Here is a 12,008-nt window from a genome sequence, read left to right as displayed (position 1 = left end):
CAATCACACACACATCCAGTTTACTATTCTGAGCTGTGCTAATATAATTTGCAGGATTAATAAATCCTTAACATCAACTGAGGCGACATGATATATTACATGCTGCAGTATGGCACCTCGCGGCGCAGATGCCTACTCTTTGCTTTTGTAAGCTTTAGTCTGACAGCTAACAGCGAATGCCTGGCGAAAAGCATTTATTGCGTCCAGACTATGGCTAATATTACTGTTAGTTATGTCGAGGAGCGCAGGTTATTTCTAATGCGTACAAAGGTGCCCCTTAATTAAGGTCATACCACATTTCAAATTTTAGCAATTGCTGCACCTTGTCGTCTGATTGAGAAATCATTGTTTGAAGCACTGTATAATGTAGGAATATTCTCAGCGTAGGTAGATGAATTTAGCTAGTAGATCAAGTAGAGCGATTGCAAAGCACGTGATTCCGGCTAGACCATTAAAATTATGCTCTGTAGCTTGATGTGGCGCACTGCTACAATACTGCGTTTGCAATATTGGCCTTGTTACCTGTAGCTAAAAAAAAATAATTCCCTTTTTCTGTTAATTAGGGAATAGACTGCGAGTGTTCGCGCCGCTAAGGGACGAGTAGTGGAGGAAACATCCTCGCTTTAGTTAGAAAACGTATTCTTTACAAATCATGATTTCATAATATAGAGCACCCGGTATGATATGGGCTGAGACCCTGTGACTGAGCAAAATTGCTCCGAAAATATTTTAATTCCCTTCAAAAAAAATTACATGAGAAAGAAACAAATGGTGGATTGTGCAGTGTGACACTTAAGCGCAAAATGAATTAAATGTCACAAAGCGAATACGCCAGTTCATCATGCTTGCTAAAGCAATTTCGACGGCCGATTGTGATTTCGGCAACAAAATTTCCACAGAAAACTTCGTCATTCGCACGCGAAGCCAAACTAAAAGCATTACAACAATCGGTTCTAGCTCTAATGTGCCAACCAATATGTGCGAGGGAAACAACCTTAGGGGCGCGTTTCAAGAGAAATAATATAACAAAGATGTTTTGTGTATGTATGCTTATCTGTTTGTCCGCAAACTTTAGAAATGGTGTCACAGTGATTTCTTTTATATCATTACTTGCAATATTTTTATCGTTTAGCGAATTTCTGTCCACTCAAAGGATAGTAGTATCCGCCACCACACAAAGGGGCTAATATTTCCTTAAGTGAAGACAATCACCATAATCATAAAATGGGGTCTGTTGCTCCACTCCTGCGACATGTAGCAGAAGCATAGTTCCGGTAACATGGGAACTCACCATAAGAAGGATGTCGAAATCAAAGCTTCCAGATTATGCGAGAAGGATTTTATATATGTATGTCTTCTGCTTGAAATTACATAAAATATAAGCTAGGTCATTCTCTATAATATCTAGGCGTACACCAAAACGTTTAAAGACACCTTTGATGGTTTCAACGACGTGAAGCTTACTCATGCGCGGCTAAATCTTGCCATCCCTAGGTTTCTCTATTCTAACGTTTCCTAGCCGATTAAATTTCCATGCAACAAGGTCACGAAGATGCTATATTCATGCTACTCTTCGCCCTACCGGGCCCTATATCTTATACACCGAATCTCAAAAGTCTGCAGTACCCTCGGGTTTTGTCGCATAATTTTTTTCTCTGCTTTGTTTTATTATACCAACAATGGCAATGCCAAAGGTAGTGCGTAAGCCAACAGAAGCTACAGTGCGATACACGTCATCTGTTGTAGTATATCAGCGCGGCGACTCACAGCTTGAGTGTTAATCACTCTACGCAGCATGTAGGAATATAACGTCCCGACTGATACTGCGTTATTGCTGCAGGCATGCGAGCATGCCTACAGCAATATTTTCAGCGCTACATGAAACTCAAATTTTTCTTAAACTTCTGGGGCCGCTGTACTGCCTCAGCGCAACTCGTGAATGGCAGTTGGACGAGACAAACTATAACCGTCGACGTGACATGATAACTTAGGCATCGGGAATGACAGATATAGAACAGGGAACATGTCAATAGCACACGCCAGAGTGATTCAGCGTAAATCTCCTGGATTGTTTCTCGTGTCTCGGAAAAGCTTGGAATAGCCTTTTCTGTACGCGAAGCACGAGTGGGACTGCCTTATGATGGATCAATTGGCGCTGTCGCATTTTCTGCCTGTATTCGGAAAGAAAATATTAGAGCAACTAAGCTATTCTGAAAGCCGAATAGAGAAAAGCCAACTTTATACCCCCGCACAATACTTAAGCGCACGCGACTGAGAATCAGCTGGCGCTCTCGACGAATGACATGTCCCAACCTGGCAGCTTACCGATGACGTCAAAAAACCTGTTTCTATGAAGAGACACTGCGGATACAGCAGCCTCTCTAGCTGTCACTACGGTCTTGTCAGCTGTTCTTGTTTGTTAATATTTTTTCATTGCAGGACCCAATTTCTCTCTTAATGCCTGCCCGCACGCCCTTCAGTCTTTGCAAACTAGTTCACTTTACCTGACGCAAGCGTCTGGGCTATGCCGACATGATAATAGAGACCTGTCAAATGATATTCACCTCAAGAGGCCTCTTGAAAACGCACGGAAAACTCACTGCACGACAATTCAATATTAGACAATTTTAGTCTAGCGTTAGCGTAACAGATGGGTTAAGGGAAATAGCGTTACCGTTGCGCAAACGAACTTTGCAGAAGGTGAGTTTTAGTATAGTGGGATAGCGCAGTTTACGTGCGGAATGCTGTTCCATTACGCTTTGAATTTCGCATACATAGTGCACCTAAGTGATTCTATTTGTTTGTGCGCCCGGAAAGCGCGAGAGGCAGCGGAATGGAAGCCAGGAGCGCATTGCCTTTGTGTTTTCTATGTCGGCCGATTTGCGGTGTAACAGTACAAGCAGTACGAAGCAGTGTAATCTGTTTACTATAGCGTCCAGAAACTACAAATGAAGCTGTGCAGGGTGATATTGGCTGGACTAGTTTTGAGGTGAGGGAAGCTCGCAGTAAAATTGATTATGAAGAACGACTGAGGAGTATGGAAGAGAGTAAAAAGGCTGGGAGAGTGTTGATGTATCTGTACCGGAAAAACATTGATTCACAGTGGAGGAAAAGAACTAGGAAGCTTACCAGCAAATATGCGGCCTGTAGGGTGGACCACACAGCAACAAAGAATGTCAAGCGGAAAGTCAGAGAGGCTGAAGTAAGCTTATGGGTGGCGGCAATGGAAAATAAACCTGCCGTGAGTAACTACTAAAGATGAAAAAAATGAAATAAGGAAAGAAACAATTCATGATAACTCAAAGAGAAGCTCGTTACTTTTCGAAGTGAGACCAGGATGCCTCAGAACACGCACCTATAAAGCGAGATATAGGAAGGAAGAAGAAGCATGTGCTTGCTGCGGTAAAGCTAGAGGAACAATAGAGCACATTTTATTAGAATGTGAAGACATCTGTCCAGTGGTCGATTTAGGCACCACTGGCCTCCTTGAAGCCCTTGGGTTCAGCGAGAGCAGGGGAAAAGTAAACATGTCCGCAATAGAGATTCGTAAGAGGCGATGAGAAGATTGATGGAAGAAAAGTAGGGAAACGAAATTTGGTTGTCGGAGTTCATAGTGCGTTCTCTTTTTTTCTTTCTTAACTTCGGTAAGACATTAGGCAGTAAATAGCAAGACCTTGGTCTTGCTATTTACCCACCGTCCCGCGCAACCCACCGTCCCGTTCCAAATTGGACGTGCATAACATCCATCCATCCATCCTTGATTATGAAGAACGACAGAGGAATGTGGAAGAAATTAAATGGGCTGGGAGGGTGTTCGGATGTTTGTAGTGAAGAAACAGTCGTTTGCAGTGGAGGAAAAGAACTGGGAAGCTTACCAGCAAGTATGCGACCGCTTTGGTGAGCAGCATGGCAACAAAGAACGTGAAGCGGAAAGTCAGGGAGGCTGGGATAATCTCATGGGTGGGGGCAATGGAAAAAAAACCTGCTATGAGTAACTACTGACGAGGAAAAAACGAAATCAGAAAAGAAATAATTTATCATTACTTAAACGAGAGTTCACTGCTTTTTGAAGAGAGATCAGGATGCCTTATACCACGCAATTGTAAAGCGAGACACGACGAAGACGAAGCATGTGCGTGCGGCGGTAAAGCTAGGGAAACGATGGAGCATGTTTCATTAGAATGTGAATATATCTCCCCAGTGGTCGGTTTAGGCACCTGAGGCCTCCTTGGTTCAGCGAGAGCAGGGGCAAAGCAAACATGCCCTCAATAGAGATTAGGCAGAGGTGATTCGAAGACTGGTCGAAAAGAAGTAGGGAAACAACAAATAACGGAGGCGTACAAAAACAGTTTCCAATAGGGGTTCAGAAAGTTTGGTAATGAGACCTCTTCGTGTGTGTTTTTTTTATTTTAATATAAGTGGGGCACTAGGCAATATAATAACAAGAGCTTGGTGGCGTAACCCACCACTCCTTTCCAAAGGGGACGCTCATAGCATCCATTCATCCTTCCCGCCCCCACCCCCCTCCTATTCATCCATCCATCCATCCATCCATTCGTCCGCCCGTCCGTTCCTCCGTCCGTCCATCCATCTCTCTCGTTAGGCTTGGACGCGTTCGAAACGCGGAGCGATTCTCGAAAACTCCTCAAGGTTATCCATAATACTCTGTTATTGAAGCGGCCTGAGACTAAGCGAAAGTTTACGCAGTCATTTGATAGGAACGAGGTAAACTCTCCAAAACAACGCCAAATTCAGTTCGAAGTGGGCGGCCTGGACCACCTCCATCTTTGACGTAAACTACATAAATAGCGCATTTATATCCCGATATTCCGCTAAGCCCGCTATTACACTAAACACGCTAAACTAAAGCTGTCTGTTATTGTGGTATAACAGGCCTACGGGCTCTCGAGGCGCGCTCCCACCACCGCCATCGAGCGGTCCTGATATAGACGTACATTAATCAGTGCATTTACAGGCAAAAAAAAAAAAAGAGCTATGTGGATCCCACGCACTGTGGGGATCGATGTAATCGAAGCTTTCTGTGCTATTTGCTTTGATCGACAATAACTAGCGGTGATGTTGACGGCGAATGTTTAATCTCTTCAACGTTTAGTTCAACACGAGAGTGGTGAGTTCTAAAGTTGCCTTGGGTGCAGGCTGCTGTTTTTCTGCGTGGTGCACAGAACACACGGGAGGAGGTGTTTGCTTGAGGGATTGTTGTGCGCCTTACTTCATAACCTCTTAGAGGACTGAGCATATTCAGTGCCTCACATGGCACATTGCATCGTGGCAGAAGTAATTATTAAACTTTAAATAAATGATAGGGCTGTACGTGCCAGAGCCACAATCGGTTTATGAGACACGCCGTAGTGGCGCACTTCGGCTTAATTTTGACACCGTGGGGTTCTTTAACGTTTCCCTAAATCTAAGTGCACGAGCGTTTTTTATTTCACCGCCTTCCAAATGCGGCTGCCGCGGTCGGAATCAAACCTGCGACGTCGAGCAATGCCATAATCTCAAAGCTACCAAGGCGGACACAGAAGTGTTGAAGTGCGACCCGTTCCGTAGTTTGTCCTAGACTCTTCGATGTGCTTTAATTAATACGGCTCTGCTTCTGCACGCCCTGCACAAATTGTCCGCTTGACATATTCTCATAGTGCTTTCTTTTTTTAAGAAATAGGAGAGACGTACCGTGCTATACAACCACAGCAGCCACAGCAGAAGCAGTGGAAAAGTCGAAGGAAGAGGCACAGAAAGCTTCGCTTTAAACCGAGAAAAGAATTGGACGCGCGACCACGCTCGCCGCTCAACCGGATCGGCCGGACAGGGCTGCGTTCGAGCTTGCGTAGCTGGCATGGGCGTTGCGCGCGCACACATTAGTGCTCTTCCTGAGCAGCTGCGTGCATACGACAGCGTGGCACATACACTGGTCGAAAGGGAACGGACAGTGAGCGTCAGATTCTAATCCTTTAACGCCGATGGTTCCTCGTCCGTCTCATCTCGTGCACCATGTTAGTGGGATGCCAGTAACGCGACTGTTGGCGTTGCTCATCGCGCCTGCCTGTTGAGGCGCCCGGTGTCTGGAGTTGCGTGTTGCGTCGCGCTAACATGTCGCACCCGGCAGTTTAACTGTTAAAACACCGTGCGACGATCTCAGACACAACGCTAAGCCTTGCTGATGTTTTGAATGCTTCAATTTCCGGCGAGAGTGCCGATTATTATTATTATTATTATTATTATTATTATTATTATTATTATTATTATTATTATTATTATTATTATTATTATTATTATTATTATTTGCTTCATCAGTCTGCAGGTGCCACTTCTAGTCTCCATCTCGTGGCTTCATGTTCCGCAACAACCGAACGCTATAACCACTTAGCAACGGCGGCTGGTGTTTTCACTGCGCTTAGAGGGAGTAGACCTCATTACCGATAAGTGCATAGGACGAAACTTGCGTCGCATCACAGTGAGTTAACAATTTTATTTCTTCATGCATAAACTTGCGCACGTTGCAGTAGTGATCTTCGGTTCCTATCTTTCTGCAACTTCAATTTTCTGGATAAACCAGCTTCCGCACAATTTGAACACCTGTGTTTTTTCAAGAATATGTTTCATTCCTTACTATGTTAAATTTTCTAGCTAGCGCTAGTATGGGCCAGACGTGCATTAAATAATTTATGCGCAATAGATTGATTGTTATTTCTCTCATTGTTGTGAAACAAGCCACAATCAATTTCCTAGTTTTATCTCTTCTTAAGTCTGCAAAAAAGAAAAATGTACAAGAGAAGTTTTTCGTGAGGCATTGAGCCCGTAATTGCGCGTTAATTTGTCCTTGAAAAACGTTGAGCAAAACGTGAATGCTACTTCAAAGAATACGTTGATATAGTTCTTAATGAATTCAAGAGTCTGCATTCTCTAAAAAAAATGACTCGTTCATCGTTCTTCTATAAATCATGATGATGATGATGATCATCATCATCATCATCATTATTTAGTAAGGAGAAACGAATCGGTTATTCTACATAGAATCTATAAGTACGATTCTCCAGTAAATGTGCGCCATGTTTGGCACCAATGCGCCCGTAAAGACTATACTAGTTCGTGACCTTTGCTGTTAGGACTCCAGCTACTGGAGAACAAATTTTGGCTGCCGTTTGAATAATGCAATCAGTACGTTCCCGTTCATAAATTATTTCACTCTCACATTTAGACTGGAGGTGTTGTACACTCAGATTCCATTGGCCTTAATCTCTTGTCAAGCCTTGCTGACTTCAAATGGGCATTTACGTAGAATTTACAGAGAGCACAACTGATATCTTGGGGCTCATCGCTTTCAGCATAAAAAATTAAAAGATAACCCATTTCATGATGACTGTCGAGGGTAATGCGTTTAGCATTGACTAAATATGGAGGCACAAGGTATTGCTACCGTGGAAACAAGTTGTACATGAAGCATGTACTGCAGCGGGGTACCTCTTTCGCACTTCGACGACGACGAAGACGATGATGATAATGATTCCTTGGCATCCTTTTTGAAACGGAGTGGCGCCAAATGGCCGCCTATCCTGTTTGAGGTAATCAGGTATACACTTTCCTATGAAAATTCGTTGGTTGGCATTTTTCGTATCGATGTCCGTGGGCAAAAATCTGGGTCGAACCCGGAGATAGTACAATACCTGGCCGACCCACGGCGGAGGTGAAGCAGGCTTTAAGCGCTTAACAAGTTGAAGCGAAAAGTGCAAACACTCTTTGAAATAACGCATACAGCATATAGAACACCATTCGTTTCAATAAAAGACAAGCACAAAACAAGCATCCGTACCACATAATTGATGATAAGGTGCTTCTGATAACAATGCGAAGCACGTCGCACTCCCCGCTCACTTTTCATCGTAAAGATTACTGTTGCCCAAGCTGCCGTGGCCACGGCAGCTTGCAACGTGGGGAATGGCGTCACAAGCCCTTCGTATATAAAAGAACAAGCCTAGCAACATGATCTCCCTGACATGGATCCCGGCCCATGCGGGCCCTGTTCACCCAAACCTCCCCAATCTCAACGAGGTCACCCACTCCATCGCGCGAGGCCTAGTCAACCGCACCGGAGTCACTGGAGACTAGTTGGACACCAGGGGCAATCTTACCACTTATAACGATCTCGTTAAGGCCTTTTACCTCAGTCGGCGAACCTTCGCCCCACTTCACCCCAAGTTCAGCCGGGCGCAGGCTACCACCCTGCGTCTGCTACAAAAACACGTACCCACTTCACCCGCCCGCCTCCGCCTTATATTCCCAGACATTTCCACTAACCCCTACTGCCGGTGCTGTGGCATTCACCCGGCTACGCTTCCGCATATGCTGTGGGAGTGCCCAGCACAGTATACACACATTAACACCCCGACCCTTTCGTCGAGGCTGCATGGAGCTCTGCGGAGCTCCGCCCTCGACGACCAAACTTGGGCGACCCAGCACGCCCGTGAAGTGGCGGCGAGGCAAGCCCTCGACGTCCCCTCATGGGAGGCTTAGGCCCGACCATCATACAATGCTGGTTCTACAATAGAAGTTTATTCCACCCCCCCTAGCAACTGATTTTATTGTTGCAGCACCGCTATGGGTTTAGGCAATGTATAATTAGGATTCCCCAGGAGGAGAGGGAATACGAAGCGCAGCAAAGGGAAAAAGAAACGGCGATACGACCAGCGACGGTGTTGTCAAAATTAGCATTACTCCCTTTACTACAATTACTCTAAAGCAATAAAGCATTGCATACGCCCCTCAGCAGTTGTAGTAGTGGTTTTCAACAGCTTCGCTGGACGTCCCCTTTCGCACGGCGGGGATGGGATGGCGAGTCAATTTGTTTTCGTCATGCGTGTGCACTATGCAATGACTTAGCCAGCTTACATCACATGCCCTGGCGGTGTCCCGCGTTATGCGGCGATGAAAGCAGCACTTCTTCACGCTGAGACGCAGTTATACGCAGCTCCAACATCGAAGAACAGTTATAGGTTGTCCAACGGGCCCACGACGTGGCGGAGAGGCTCAATAAAGTCCATCCATCCAACCATCCAGTGTAGAGCGGCAATTCATATAGTCGCGCATACCTATTTGCCCAAGTTGTACGTACATACATACATACATACATACATACATACATACATACATACATACATACATACATACATACATACATACATACATACATGCATGCATGCATGCATGCATACATACATACATACATACATACATACATACATACATACATACATACATACATACATACATACATACATACATACATACATACATACATACATACATACACAGCCCACAGAAAGTGCGTGAAGTACTAAGATAATAAAGGCGGCGAGTGCCTTTGAGACTCAGCAGTTGCTTGATTTCTCTGTAACCGTAATTGTTGCATGTTCAATGCATTTCTTGCAGAAAAACTATCCGCGTCTTTCTTCTGTTAGCCATGCACTACTGGTTCCCATCACAGACCAATCGCTTCTCATCAAGACAACAAAAGGTGATTAAATAAAGACAAGCTCACGCACGTTCAGGTCATTAGTACAGTAGTTGTCGCTGAGAACGTGACAAAGTAGTGAAAATGATGATGATCCTCATTCGTGGCGCGTGCCATGTAAAGGGGATAGGCCAGGAATCGGGCCTCTGGTGGTAGCACAAGAGAAATACCTATACTAAGTGGACGCCCGAAAAAAACAATTACAAAGAATGGAAAAAAACAAGAGTATCGTGCGGATGGCTAGTTAGACAAACTGAAACATAATTATGAAAGAAGTATAAATGAAGGAGAGATTAAAGACCGCATCAATAAAATATTGTAGAATCAATTTCAGTCAAATGAATAGCGAATAAAGAAGAATGGTAAAGCTAAAGAATTACCTCAGAATCCCATCTCAGGATGACTGTCTTTGATAATACGATTAGCATTGAAGCAATGTGGCGACACATCATATTGTTGAGGTCACGTTTATTTAATTTCGATAGTGGCCATTCAAGATTTCCATTGCTTCGGCTACATCCGACATACACTCTTTCTGCTGTCGGCCCATTACTATGGCATTTGCTTGCCAAGGTCGCCAATGAGCATGGCGGCATGGTGACAACGCAGTGATCACGATGAAATGATGAAGAAAGAATGGAGTCGATGGAATGACAAAGGCCGTATGATGACAACCACATGACGAAATTAAGATGGCAATTCTGGAATGATAACCATAGTATAACTAGGGTATCGTGGACACGACGGCATGATAATAATGAGATGACGACGACGGTGGCGTGACGATGACTGAATGACGACAACGGTGTGATGAACCTGTTGTGACGACAATGGCACAGCTGCGACGACATGACGGCAACGGTATGAAAACGTATGCATGATAGCGTCTGTGAGGCAAAAACACAATGACGACAAGGGCATTACAACAGCGGCATGATCAGCAGTGAATGGTGGCTGCAAGAATAATATAGAATGACGTCGATAGCCTGACGAAGGTCGTTCCACGATGACGTCGTGACGACAACAGAAAGATTTTTCTGAGGTGACGATGACTGCATGACGGCAATAGTTTGATCATGACTGTGTGACGACGATGGCTTGACGACGACGGCATGACGAGAGTAGGAAGATGAAATTAGAATGATGATGATGGAGCAACCATAATAATAATATTTGGGGTTTTACGTGCCAAAACCACTTTCTGATTATGAGGCACGCCGTAGTGGAGGACTCCGGAAATTTCGACCACCTGGGGTTCTTTAACGTGCACCTAAATCTAAGCACACGGGTGTTTTCGCATTTCGATGGAGCAACCATGACAATATCGTGATGACGGAAGTGGTAGCTCAAGGCTCCTCATGACGGATGCCGCATTAGAACACAGTGCGAATGATAGATAGATAGATAGATAGATAGATAGATAGATAGATAGATAGATAGATAGATAGATAGATAGATAGATAGATAGATAGATAGATAGATAGATAGATAGATAGATAGATAGATAGATAGATAGATAGATAGATAGATAGATAGATAGATTCCAAATGGCTGAAGTATTCAAAGAATGCTAATCGCAATAAAGAGTAATCGTGCACAACACTGGGACCCAATGTCTTCTCTTCTTCTCGACTTTCCTCATTTTAGCTTGTGCACTCATTACGTCACTCACAAAAAAAAAAATTCGGTACACTGCCATGTTCTCCACCAGACTGGGCTATTCAGTTGAAAAATACCGACGGCTGTGACACACAGTTTCTGAGTCCTTTTTTTATTGCTTGGGCGTCTACGTTACACAATAGCTGCCTCGCTGCAGTATCGTATGTCACTCGTGGGCTTTTTTTGGTCTGCCTCGTTTGCTTCTGAAGCTTGTTTTGCAAAAGCCGTGCTTTGGCAACTCGCTCAAGCAGCTAAATCATTGTTACCCAAGCTTTCGAGCTTCATTTCCTGCTCAGTAAACAACGACGACCACTGCATAGAAAATGGTGGATGAGATATGTATTATTTCGCAACGCCCAAACGAAACAGAATGGGAACGTGGCGATGGAGCAATTTAGTGGTCCGACTGCCTTGTTAAGTATTTTCTATATCTTAAAATTCTAGTCCTTGAGATACAACGTACTCAACATAACAGAGCTGTGAATGGACAGTATTTTGTAACACCACTGCAATGAGAGGCCCGCTCGGCAGCCGTAGTCTTTTAAGTCTACTGCACACGAATAAGCGCTCGGATCAAATGCGAGTGAGTGAGTGAGTGAGTGAGTGAGTGAGTGAGTGAGTGAGTGAGTGAGTGAGTGAGTGAGTGAGTGAGTGAGTGAGTGAGTGAGTGAGTGAGTGAGTGAGTGAGTGAGTGAGTGAGTGAGTGAGTGAGTGAGTGAGTGAGTGAGTGAGTGAGTGAGTGAGTGAGTGAAATTTGCATCGTTAGGCAAATAAGGCAAATATTGTGGTTCTTCCACCAACATTAATGATTCCGCGGCAAAAT

The sequence above is a fragment of the Dermacentor variabilis genome, chromosome 5 (genome assembly GCF_050947875.1).
Source record: "Dermacentor variabilis isolate Ectoservices chromosome 5, ASM5094787v1, whole genome shotgun sequence".
NCBI lineage: Eukaryota > Metazoa > Arthropoda > Arachnida > Ixodida > Ixodidae > Dermacentor > Dermacentor variabilis.
Note: the sequence above shows the minus strand (reverse complement) of the source record.